The sequence below is a fragment of the Chiloscyllium plagiosum genome, unplaced genomic scaffold (genome assembly GCF_037043375.1).
Source record: "Chiloscyllium plagiosum isolate Xiang-an unplaced genomic scaffold, Cpla_swu_hap1 HiC_scaffold_25, whole genome shotgun sequence".
NCBI classification, from domain to species: Eukaryota; Metazoa; Chordata; class Chondrichthyes; order Orectolobiformes; family Hemiscylliidae; genus Chiloscyllium; species Chiloscyllium plagiosum.
The window spans coordinates 33,508,677-33,521,623 of NW_028270163.1; the positions used below are offsets into that span (position 1 = coordinate 33,508,677).

The window sequence follows — 12,947 nt, forward strand, 5'->3', positions numbered from 1 at the left end:
TGCTGAACAAGATAGGAGTGTGATGAAATACTCTCCACTTGCCTCGACGGGTGCAGCTCCAACAACATTCAAGAAGCTGCACACCATCCAGCTCAAAGCAGCCCAATTGACTGGCTCCACATTCACTTCCTCTACCACTGACACTCAGTAGCAGCAGTGCATACCATCTGCAAGATGCACCACGGGAATTTACCAAGGCTCTTCAGATAGTATTGTCTAATTCCAAGAGTGTATTGTTCTACAAGGACTAAGGCAGCAGCTACATGTAAACATGAGTACCTGCAAATTCCCTCCAAGCCACTCACCATCCTTACTTGGCAATATCTTAACCATTCCTTCAGTGTCGCTGTGTCAAAATCCTGGAACTCACTCCCCAGTGGCATTGTGGGACTATCTACACTAAATGGCAAGCAGCACAGTGGCTCACTGTTGCCTCAAAACACCTGGGACTCCAGTTCAATTCCAGCCTCCAGTGACTGTGTGGAGTCTGCACATTCTCCCCATAGTTGCCTGGGTCTCCTCTGGGTGCCTGGTTTCCTCCCACTGTCCAAAGATTAATGGATTGGCCATTTTAGGTACAGGGTCACAGGGATAAGGTAGGGGTCTGGGTGGGATGCTCTTCAGAAGGTTGGTATGGATTTGATGGACTGAATGGCATGTTTCCATACTGTAGGGATTCTAATCCAATCTAAAATTCATTGTACTGGTTCATGGAAGCCACTGTCTCAAGAGCAACCAAGGATGAGCACTAAAACATCGGCCCAAGCAGGGACACTTGCATTCTATGACTGAATAAAATAATTCTGGCTAGAACACTGATATGACATTCAATGCAACATGTTTTGAATTGAATGAGTCATGCATTTCATGAGCCGCAAGCCTCACGAACAAACGTTTGCAGAGGTTTAGAGGGCCCCCACCTCAGGGAAGTCACCATGAACAGACATGGGCGGCACAGTGGCACAGTGGTTAGCACTGCTGCCTCATAGCACCAGAGACCTGGGTTCAATTCCTGCCTCAGGCAACTGTCTGTGTGGAGTTTGCACATTCTCCCCATGTCTACGTGGGTTTCCTCCCGGTGCTCCGGTTTCCTCCCACAATCCAAAAATGTGCAGGTTAGGTAAATTGGCCATGCTAAATTGCCTGTTGTGTTAGGTGTAGGGGTCTGGGTGGGTTGCTCTTCGGCGGGTCAGTGTGGACTTGTTGGGCTGAAGGGCCCGTTTCCACACTGTAAGTAATCTAATCTAATTTATTTAGCAACTTTTACGATGCAATTTCTGAGGATCTGCCAATTCCTCACCAGTTACAATGGAAATCCCATCCTTCACTGTCCCTCTGACACTCACTCTCTATGCTATATCTGTAATAAATCATAAATCTGCGCTCACTTCCTATCAATTTTTCCATTATGAATTACTGTGTTCCAACTAAGTGGAAATGTTCCATATAAATATTACTGTAACTACATTCTAGATACCCCAAGAGAGTAATTGCAACTTTTACAGAGGCAGTTTCTGTTATAATTGTAAATTTAAGAGCAAGAACAGATTATATAACTTAATATATACCCATCGAGCTAAGTGTGCATATCTTGGTCCAAATAACCCCTCCTCTTGGTTCTTCTCTCTAAGCTGTGATCGATTTTGATTAGCACTTGTCTGCTGTATTTAATACTCCAATTCCAGCACTGTGTGAAACAATGTCTTCTAATGCTTATGCTTTCGTATTAATAACGTGTTTGTCTCCTTATTGCCAATTCACCAGCTAGTGAAAAATATCTGTATCACTTTTCAATTCTCTCAACCCTTTCAGAAATCTGACTTGTTTTCCAGCAAAAAAAAGTGTCAGCTGAGAAATGGCCCACTTCTACTCCTACTCCTACATCTTATGGTTTTATGCATCCCAAACAGAGGATGTATAAATCTTACGGTTCCAGGCCACTTGTTAAGAGTATAAAACAAGTAAATCTCTCGTATTACTCCTTCAATCAATACAATCAAATCTGGGTCAGCTGTAGGCCTTTGAAAGTCTTGCTCCATAGGACATTTTGTGCAGAAATTAACTTCAGGTTTTACACAGGTTTGGGCACTTTGCTGATTTTGGCACAGAATGAAAAAAAACTTTCCCTACAAACAGGAAATGGATAAAAGATTGTTTCACTGATCAGTTCAAAAATCAACAAAATTCCAAATAGCAAAAGGTTGGGTTTTAGTAGAATGAGCCACATATCACTTACATATAAAAAAGGAGAAAATGCATAAGTATGATGAATATGAAAAAGTGACACTTTTCAGTTCATACTTGATCATTTTCATGTTTTTAACTGTAGCATGGGTCACAACAGCTATCGTCAAGACTGACTGTGACCACAATTCAAAGAACAAGATTAGAATAGAGTTATTATTTAAAACGCTCTAACTTTAGTCTATGTTTTAGGATTTGACTAAGATTTCAAAAAACTGTCTCAGATAAGAAAATTTTTGAAGAGTTTTGATGACAGAAAACAACATGGACCTAGTAGTTAATGTTAAGAAACCTTTATTTTCCCATTCTCTCTCTCAATGCATTTGCTAACTGCATAAAGCCTGAGAAGAAGGAAATTGGCAAATTAGATTAGATTACTTACAGTGTGGAAACAGGCCCTTCGGCCCAACAAGTCCACACCGTCCCGCCGAAGCGCAACCCACCCAGACCCATTCCCCTACATTTACCCCTTCACCTAATGGAATGCATAATAATGTCATGGTAAGTTTCTCACAGATGCAACTCAACCCCTTGTAAAATTATGAAAGTAAGACACTGATAATCAGGCATGCAATTAGGTTAAGCCCTGACTGTCTTCTGTTCTCTTTTAAGGAATGGAATTGCTTCCACCACATACCAATCTCAAACTAAACAGAAATTAATCATTGCCCTTTCAAGACAGCATGTCATCGAGTCTGACTGTACTTCATCCCTACCATGAGGGGGCATTGTGATGGTTGCCCTTGGCTGCCCTGAATGTAGAAATTCCTGGGTATATAATTTGTGAGGTAGGAAGGAATGTGGCCGAAGTAGCATATGCAGCCAGTGTAAAATAAACCATTGTCTGATGGAAAAATGCTGCACCTATTTATGCAATTTACTAATTACCCTGGTACTATAATATGTTCTGAGGAGGGATTTAACTCAAATATACTGTACCATGCTTTGAAGTTGCTAGAGAAGCATTCTTATCAACAATAGCAAGAGGTCAGACCTATATTGGGATGCAACTGGCTCCTATTCTTAGTTGCTGATAACTTGTTATAAACTGGAGCCTCTTTTCTGTCAAGGGAAATTTCTGACAGCCACTCCACACAGTCCGATATTACTATTATAGGACAAGCCAAACAGAGAAAGGCCAGGGAGTTCCTAGAGGCATGGCACTCATCCACAGATTCAATCAACAAGCACATCGATCTGGACCCAATATACCGGCCACTGCAGCGGACAGCTGGAACTGACAACCAGAAGCGGCAGGTACAAATCACTATAAATGCCGGAGGAAACATCACAGAAGCGCTTCACAGGAGGCTCCCAAGCACTGAGGATGTCACCTAGACAGGGGACGAAATGTCTGCAACACAAATTCCCAGCTCGGCGAACAGAAGCACAACAACGAGCACCCGAGCTACAAATCTTCTCCCAAACTTTGAACTCCACACAAATTTTAATAGAATTCACACAGCTATGTACTAGTTGTCTACACTTCAAGAAAAAGCTGCAACAGACTATGTAGCTGCATCTGGGTACATCTTCACACGTGAAGTGCTGATATCAGATGCAGTCGTCTGAATACTTGATGAATGGTGGGCTATGCTGAATGAAATGGTCCTAAAGAAGGGGAGGGTGCAGTTTTTGCATATGCACAACAGGCCGGCCAGAAACACTGTGCTCCACTCAGCATGGAGATAGGTTTGCCAACTGGTAGGAATTTTATACTGGCCTTGAATGCTTAGCAACTGGGAAATTATCAGTATGTTCATGAATGTAAATAAATCATTAATCGATAAAGATTACACAGATGATCATAGCAACTGCAAAACTGCTAACATTTTTTAACATAATAAATACAATTTCTACATGAAAGAATTAAAGTCAGAAGTCACACAACGCCAGGTTATAGTCCAACAGGTTTATTTGAAACTACAAGCTTTCGGGGCCAAATGCATACTTGGCATTCAAGACAGTACCAGGGTTGGAGGATTTGAGCTATATGGAGAGGCTGAACAGGCTGGGGCTGTCAGAAGTTGAGGGGTGACTTTATAGAGGTTTACAAAATCATAACGAGCATGGATAGGATAAATAAACAAAGTATTTTTCCCTGGGGTCGAGGGGTCCAGAACTAGAGGCCATAGGTTTAGGGCGAGAGGGGAAAGATATAAAAGAAACCTAAGGGGCAACTTTTTCACGCAGAGGGTGGTACGTGTATGGAATGAGCTGCCAGAGGAAATGGTGGAGGCTGGTACAATTGCAACATTTAAAAGGCATTTGGATGGGTATATGAATAGGAAGTGTTTGGAGGGATATGGGCCGGGTGCTGGCAGGTGGGACTAGATTGGGTTGGGATATCTGGTTGGCATGGACGGGTTGGACCAAATGGTCTGTTTCCATGTTTTACACCTCTTATGACTCAATGACTCTATGATAGTAAGGACTGGAGATGCTGGAAGCCAGAGTCATTAGATGGGAAGCTGGAAAAGCACAACACGTCAGACAGCCTCCAAGCAGCAGGAAAGTCAACATTTTGGGCCGAAACCCTTCAGCAGGATGGGAAGGGGGAGGGGAACCCTGAAGTAAATAACGGGAGGGGAGTAGGGCTGGGGAAAGGATAGGTAGGATGGCGCTAGGTGGATGCAGGGTAGAGGGTTATTGTGATTGGTCAGTGGGAAGGGTGGAACATATAGGTAAGTCAGAAGATGGACAGGTGAGGTCAGGCCAGGGAGGCGAGGAGAGGGGGAGGGCTAGACATGCGATAAGGCTGGGATTTAGAAGCTGGTGAAGTCCATATTGAGGCCATTGGGCTGTAAGGTCCCCAAGCGAAATAAAGGTGTTGTTCCTCCAGCTTACGTTTGGCATCACTCTGACATACTTAACATGGGCAGAATGGGCATAGTGAAATTATATAAGCAGCATTAGCAAGAGTTTTGTTACAAACAGGCTAGAATAGCTGAGTTATACTACAATGTATCCTTTAGGTTTTTGTGGTTTAAATGAACAGACCATTTTCAGGAATGCACCCAGGTCCTAAAACGTAACCAAATAGGAGGGAACTACAACACCTCTTCCTGGACAGTGTTCCCAGCTGGACCAGACAATATTAATAATGTTTGCCTACACAATACTAATTATATATATTTAAAAGGTGACTGACTGGCATGGCTTACAACTGATTGGAAGCTATTATAGAATTACAGAATCATAATATTTTTAATGCATAATTGGAACCATTACTGCATTTACTACGTAAAATTTACACACTCAGGATATTTCTGAAAGCAACCTAGTCTTGCCTATTCTCTATTGACAGAAAGCAGAACTCTGTGCACCAGCCACGAGTTTCCAATGAATTTTAACCTCTTTATAAAATTTTAAACATTGCATGTGTCCAATATACGATCATACCAAGGTCTTCCTTATAACAATGAACACAAATATTCTAACCAATTTTCTAAGGAGGAGAGTAGGGCCAAGATCACCTTGAAGAATGTAAGGAGCAACTAGGAGAAAAAATACTGAACACTGGTAGAAAATAAAAATCTCAACACAAAGATATAACTATTGCAGGGTCACATTCTGATTTATTAATTTGAGCTCAAAGAAGCTGAACAATATTGTGGTAAAGTCAGCTCTGTCACTCCTTGCATTCATAACTTCAGTCGATCCAGCTTTTAACTCTGGTCTTGCATATGTCATGTGTTTTACTGCCTAGTTAACTTCCAGTGTAAGCACCAGCCACCAACCCAATCCCCAAACCATTACATGGTTCTTTAAAAAGAAAGACATTTCCTACTTCATTGGGTATTTCTAGTGTGAAATTTTTGAAGAATCTAAGAAGGTATAGTGTGACCTGTGAGTGATGCGTGGCTCTCGTTGCCAAGCTGTCAGACACCAAAACCATCTTTCCTTTCCAGGAAGAGTTTTTTAATGGCAGAAGTATATGGTCACTATATATTTATAGGTAAATTTGTTCATGGACCTTAATCAAATTAAATCTTAGTATAATCCAATCCTTCAACAACCACAAAGCATGTGTGTGTGCACACACGCATGTTGCAGAAGGTGAACAATATGAGGCTATGTCACGACCAAATTCAATACAAGTGTTAACTTCCTTGAGCTATATTTAATAACTGAAGAGTCTTTGATCTTAATGCCATGGTATTTAGGAATGAAAAGACAATTGTACAGGATGTCGCTAAATTAAATGCACCGAACTTATTTACATAGTTCCAGCAGGAAGCCTTACTTTTCTGCCTTTAACTGAAGCAAAAAAATATAAAAACATGATTTTGTTTTAACAACTGGTTACATTACAAAAGATTATTTCCCCATTGTATGCTCTCCGCATGTGGGCTTGCCAACCTGGAAATCACAGGCATGGTCTCCATGATTGTTATACTGATAGCGATTAGAAATTCATGTGGAGCACCCCTCACTACTCAAGCCGATTTTGCATGGTGCCTGTAGCAATGTAAGACCTCAGCAGCAGCAGGGTACACAAAATCGAGGACATTCGAAATGCACCCAAATAAAAATCCATGTTCTGTCGCTGTGAATCTAGAACAAAGAATATGATCAACAGGTCTCACAATAAATACTCGCCTAAAACAAAATGAAGCCTGCACCTGGAAACAGACTTTAGGTTCCAAGCAAAGCAATTATCTCACCCGTTCAAATGGTTGTCTAGAGATCTGCTGAATAGCCTGAAGAACAGCATCTTGTAAAAAGCACCTTTAAAAACACTGTTCTGCATTCTCTCTCTCTCAGCAGGGAGTCTCTTCACCATCAAGGGTTTAACTGGTCCCACCGGTTAAAATGAACAGCAGGTGCTTGCACTCGGCTGATATTCAGATTGCATTTAACCACAGAGAAAGGTCATCATGAGCATCAGTGAGCATTATTCAAGAGGCAGCCAAGATGCCTTCATTAATGTGTAATCCACAGAGCCTAGAGCTGAATCTTATGTTTCTTTTGGCAAATTGAGAGCTGCTTCAGGTTTTTGAAGGGATTCTTACCGTGAAGCCCAGTGACATTTCTCACTGTACACTACCAAACACTTCTAATTAACTACAAAACCCTGGCCCTCTTGCATCCATCTCAGATTATTCTACTCCCGCCTTACCATGTATGGTTCCTGAAACATGTCACTCACTGAATATCTGCTAAAGACCAGCTCCCCTTGTATTGCACCATTTTTAAAAGCTCACTGTGCACCTAGTCAGTCCACTGATGTTTTGCATGGCTCCTGAAATTTGTCCTGGATATTAGCAGACAAGGGGAAATTGGAAGATGAATGGGGTTGTGCAGACATGAAATGTCCTCTTCCCCCATGATCAGCTGTGAAGGAATGACACCAGACCATGCTATCCTGGTCCAAAGTTAGCAACCAGATCATTGCAATCTCAGTCATCCGGGGGAATAGACAGCAGTGCAACAAAAAGGTCAATGACCTCCTCCAAGTCTGCCAGCGTAAGTGCCAACCTCATTATTCCTCCAATACCATATCCCTTTGATACCGTATACTTTAAATTGCTATGTTTATTCTGGATATCACAATAAGAATTTATTGGACAGTGAATTCTTAGAATCCCTAGAATGTTGAAGCTGGCCATTTGGCCCATCAAGATCACACTGACCATCCAAAGACTATCCCACCACTCCTGCCCAATCCCTGTATCTTCCAGGGCTAATCCATCTAGCCTGCACATCCTTGAACAATATCGGCAATTTAGCCTGTCCAATCCACCTAACCTGCACATCTTTGGACTGTGGGAGGAATCCCAGTCAGACACAATAAGAACATGCGAACTCCACACAGCCAGTCATCCCAGGATAGAATCAAACACAAGTCCTTGGCGCTGTGAGGCAGTAGTACTAACCAGTGAGCCACCATGCCACCCTATCAGAGAGAAAGTTATATTTAAGTCCCAGGAGTAGGAATTAATTAAAATTAGTGACATTGTCATTAGGCCATTGAAAGTTCACAAAGTTATTAACTGAAAGCTGCAATGTGTTGGAGTAGATTGACAGTAACCACAATCTTATGGCACAATACTAATTAAGGCTTGTAAGAGCCTTCCTCTGCTACAGTGGTTTCAGCATGTGCAGATAATCTGATCGCTGTCCTCAGTCAGTCAACAAAATCCATTGATGTGGCTACATTTGAAACATTAAAACTGAGATCCATAGTCAACACATGTACATGAGTACACAGGTACACTTGGGGCATACGTTTACCAACTCAAGGGTTTCAGTTGCAAAGTTAGGATGTAACAACTGCATAGTACATTGATATTGGCTCGAAACTTTAAATTTGGGTAAGACTTCTAATTTTCAATTTGGATCAAAATAAAATGTTGCCTACTCACCTTTGGTGCAGTTTATCAGGCAAAATGTCATGGCCGAGACTTCCCAGAAGAAGCAGTGTGGATATGTTCAGCAACTTAGGGGGGTAAGAGTGAAAATTAGTGCTGAAACCATGTTCCCTTTTATGCCATTTTCTTTCACTTAAAAAATCCTTATGTCACTCTGACAGCTTCGGTCAGAAACTAATTGTGGAAGGATGGATGGGATGGGGTGGTGGGTGTTGGTGGTTCAGGGGAAATAGTATTGCAGGCAAATGGGTGAGGGTGAAGGGGGTTTTAAGAGTCAGATCTGTCCAGGCTGATCCAGTCCAAGTATTGTTTTGGTTGGGGAGAGCAGGAATCAGGGAAGAATTAGAGCTTGGAGAGTGATCGGGGCATTGGGACCAGCAGGTCAGCGTTGAGTGGAGCATCGTAGATGGGGCTGGGGTGGTAGTCTGAGTGGAGTGCTGAATTTGCGAGTCAAATTTATAGTTATCCAGGTGATGGGGACTTTGTGCACAGCGTTCCAGATGCTAGATAATTGTCCATCAGAAGTTTCAACTTCCTGGGCAATTCCCACAGTCAGCTTCATCAGGACTTCTGCATGGGCCTGACACCCAACTTCTGCCTCGACTATCATTCTATTGGAAGGCCTGTCATTGTCTACAACTGGTATTCAATAACATTTTAAACTAACAACTTAATCTGAAACATTACTCATGTTAGGGAATGATCTTCAGGATAACTGAACCAAAAGTGTTGGCAAACAAAAGAAACTTAATCTCAGTGACAAATCTTGAAATTTTATGCCTGACAAGATAAAAATACCAATCAAGGGTGTGTTGAAAGATAGTAATCTTTCTCAGTGCGAGTGCAGAACCAGTTGTTTGCTTGGTATTTCTACTGCTAGTTTAAAACATCGCTACTTAATATAGACATGTAATAGGATTTGAGATGGCTGTCAAAATTAATTTGTAATTAAATGAGAAACTAATCTGGCATGTGACAACATAATATGGATATATTAAGGGACTTTTTAGTTTGGAAGATGCCAACTTCACTGTAAAGTACTTAAAGTAGATATTCTGAATGGAAATTGATTTGCAAAACAGGTTGATCAACTTTTGAAGCAGAACACCAGGTGAACACATCACGTTAGCCTTGCTAGCAAACTAGTTCCAATGAGAGATACTTCAAGAAAGTTAACCTCTTTCACATGCAAAGTGACCCACTTTATTTCTAAAGTTTTGTTGTATATGCCTAGCAATACTTTTTAAATCTTTATTCTGTAAATGTTATATTTGACTCTTGATTTCAAAACTTTCTTGTCAATAAAATGTTTTTTTTATTTACTAAGCAACAAACAAGACAAGTATTTACAGTTAACTTATGTGGTGTTCGTTATCCCTTTAAAAGGTCACTGTCTTTAAAGGTTGAAAATGGGGCATTTCTCCAGAGGTTCTAAAGGATGATTGAGTTACAGGCAACAGTGATACAGATGGAACTGCAACTAACATGTTCAAAATGTTTAACCTTTCCATGACATTCAAACTGCTGAGGCTTGGCAATGTCTTTCCTGATATTTAAAGTGCATCTACATTGTCAGAGAATAACAGCAGAATGAGCTACAGGAACAATTGGAAGGTTAAGTGGTCACCGCTTTAAGATTGCAGTTTCAGACAGTTGCAATCAAATCTGTTCCTTATTTGAGTGACTGCAACAGTGACTAAGGCTAGTTCACAGGTGAATGTAACTTCAGTTTTCTCAACATTGACTCAAATGATTGTAGTCATTCATGCAAAAATCATATATATATATATATTCCTTTTTTAAAAAATGTTCCTCTGAACACAAATTGCATATAACTAAATTAGAGTGTTTAAATGATCGACTAAACAAGTGACTACGTTTAGTTTTGACCTTGATGATCACTGCTATCCATGGTCAAGTGATTCCTGCCTCAATTACACTATGTGCTCATTTGTCTAGAACTATCCCATTGTACCTTTTTAATATATAACTCACATACTTAGGAGAATATTATGCTGATTGCAGTAAATAAATGCTGCCAGCCATTGGTGAGATTCAAGTTTGCCCACAAGCATTCTCTGGACTTCCACATAGCAAGTTCCCATGAGCCAATCATCCAAAAGGCACGATGCCCTATTAAGGGAATCGGGCATCTGTGTGAATAACATAAACAAGTGCGTGTGCCTCCTTCAGGAGATTAATGAGCTAATGCCAAGCAGTTGAAACACTGAATCAGGAAGTTGCATTATTGAATGTCAAATGTGCTCCCGGAAGTGAAATAAACAGAACGAGAGAAAAGTAAAGGTATATTTTAAAATCTCCATCAATAATTAGAAGTAGTAGGAGTGTGACACTGCTTTAAAAAGTTAACTTTACAGTACCAGAGAGTTTGGATGGAAATATAGATATCCCACGTCTTTAAATGGTTATACATCGCCTTGGAATGGAAAAATACTTTTTTTTATAAAATGTTTTATTAAAGTTCACCCCTCTCTAAACTTGCTGCACTCTGTTTTCAATTTCACACCTTAAAATTGTCATTATATCTGCTGTTAAGGGAGGCATGGCTCTTGATTGACAAAAAGCCCCGCTACCTGGCTGACTGAACCCCAACCATGGTCCCACCAGCAAAAAGCAAGCCACTGTTTCTTAAATAGTCACTGATCTCATTGCCCATAGAAATCTATCCTTTGTCTGCAACCATAATCAGTTCACTTCTTCCCCAGATCCACAAAGCGGGAGGCTTTTATTTTAGCCACATGGAACTTAATTCTCCTTATATCTACTCTCCCTTTTTCTTTCCTTGTTACAAACTTCCAAGATCATCCTCTGCCACTGGTGGTGTGATGAAAATGGGAATAGGCAGAGATTTCAGAGAGTAGGAAAGTTGGAGATTATAGAGGTTGACACAAGGCAACGGAGATCACCAAAGCTGAGAATTTTAAAATCACTAGGACAGTGAATATGGGGACCTACCTAAATTAAAATGTGCACACACCCCGATCCTTCTGCTCTTCCTCACTATCATTCCTTCTTAAACCAACATAACCTTTCAGATATTTTAATTGTTGCCAAAATATTCACATGGAGGCCTGACCAGAGAAAGATGGTAAAACTTTTCTTCCCTTAAACATTGGTGAACCGCATAGACTTTTACAACAATAGATGATTCTTTCACGGTCACCATTATTTAACTAGCTTTCATAGATTCATAGTCATAGAGATGTACAGCACGGAAACAGACTCTTCAGTCCAACTTGTCCATGCCGACCAGATATCCTAATCTAATCTAGTCCCATTTGCCAGCATTTGGCCCATATCCCTCCAAACATTTCCTATTTATATACCCGTCCAGATGCTTTTTAAATGTTGCAATTATACCAGCCTCCACAACTTCCTCTGACAGCTCATTCCATACGTGCACCACCCTTTGCATGAACAAGTTGTCCCTTAGGTCCCTTTTAAACCTTTCCCCTCTCACTTTAACCTGTGCTGTTTAGTTTTGGATTCTCTTACTCCAGAGAAAAGACCTTGTCTATTTACCCTATCCATGCCCCTTGTGATTTTATAAACCTCTTTCTATCATTGCATGTCCAGTACCTATCAACACAGGCTACTGAATCACTTATACTAACACTCAGTTTTGTATATCTATTCTCATTATCCAGTTTAGAATTCAGAATTGATTGATAAGTGAGCTGCACTGTTAAACTCCGCAAATGCTTTTTGGAAAAGAAATTATAGGGTTGAAATTGAAATCAATAGAGAGCTTGTTGTGTCACAAAACTCACAAAGCATCTTTGCCTAATGCATCTTTCTTTGGCATTAGTTACTGGCACTTAACATTGTTCTGAAATTCAACATGAACATTTAAAAATAATAACGCATCAACTTTACTTAGGCAGTCCTTTTATAGTGCTTTTGAGCTTCATTTTGTTTACGAACTCTGTGTTGGACGAGTTTGAAAGTAATCAAAATTTAAAATCTTGTTGAGCAGCCCAACAGTTAGTAACAAAGGAATGGATAATGCCAACTTTTATGTTGCAACCTCTGTGATACTATTGCAACTGTCAAATTTCACTGACTCCAATACGAAGTCTGCTTGTGCACAAATCTCGAAGCAACTGGTGACACTAGTATATACAATTATTGTACTGGAAACTTTTTTATGAAACAACTTAAGTCATTTCTGGGTTTAACTCCATATCTCGCCTAATACAAGTCAATACTGCACATGTCGAGACCTCAGTAAGAGCCAGCACAGCTACAACTTTACAAGACAAGACATTTCTCAAAACAAATACACATAAACATGCATAAAAATATCTA

At 40.5% G+C, this 12,947-nt stretch overlaps 1 protein-coding gene across 2 annotated transcripts in view; it reads right to left on the reverse strand.

Annotated features, from left to right (window-relative positions):
• LOC122562132 (monocarboxylate transporter 4-like) overlaps window positions 1-12,947 on the reverse strand; it is a 47,503-nt gene that overhangs the window by 22,756 nt on the left and 11,800 nt on the right. The window contains exon 2 of one of the 2 annotated variants that reach the window (XM_043714707.2): window positions 8,613-8,686. The exons of the other annotated variant lie outside the window; for it this stretch is intronic. The gene's annotated coding sequence lies outside the window, so the exon portion shown is untranslated. The remainder of the gene's footprint in view (window positions 1-8,612; window positions 8,687-12,947) is intronic. 2 annotated transcript variants of the gene reach the window in all.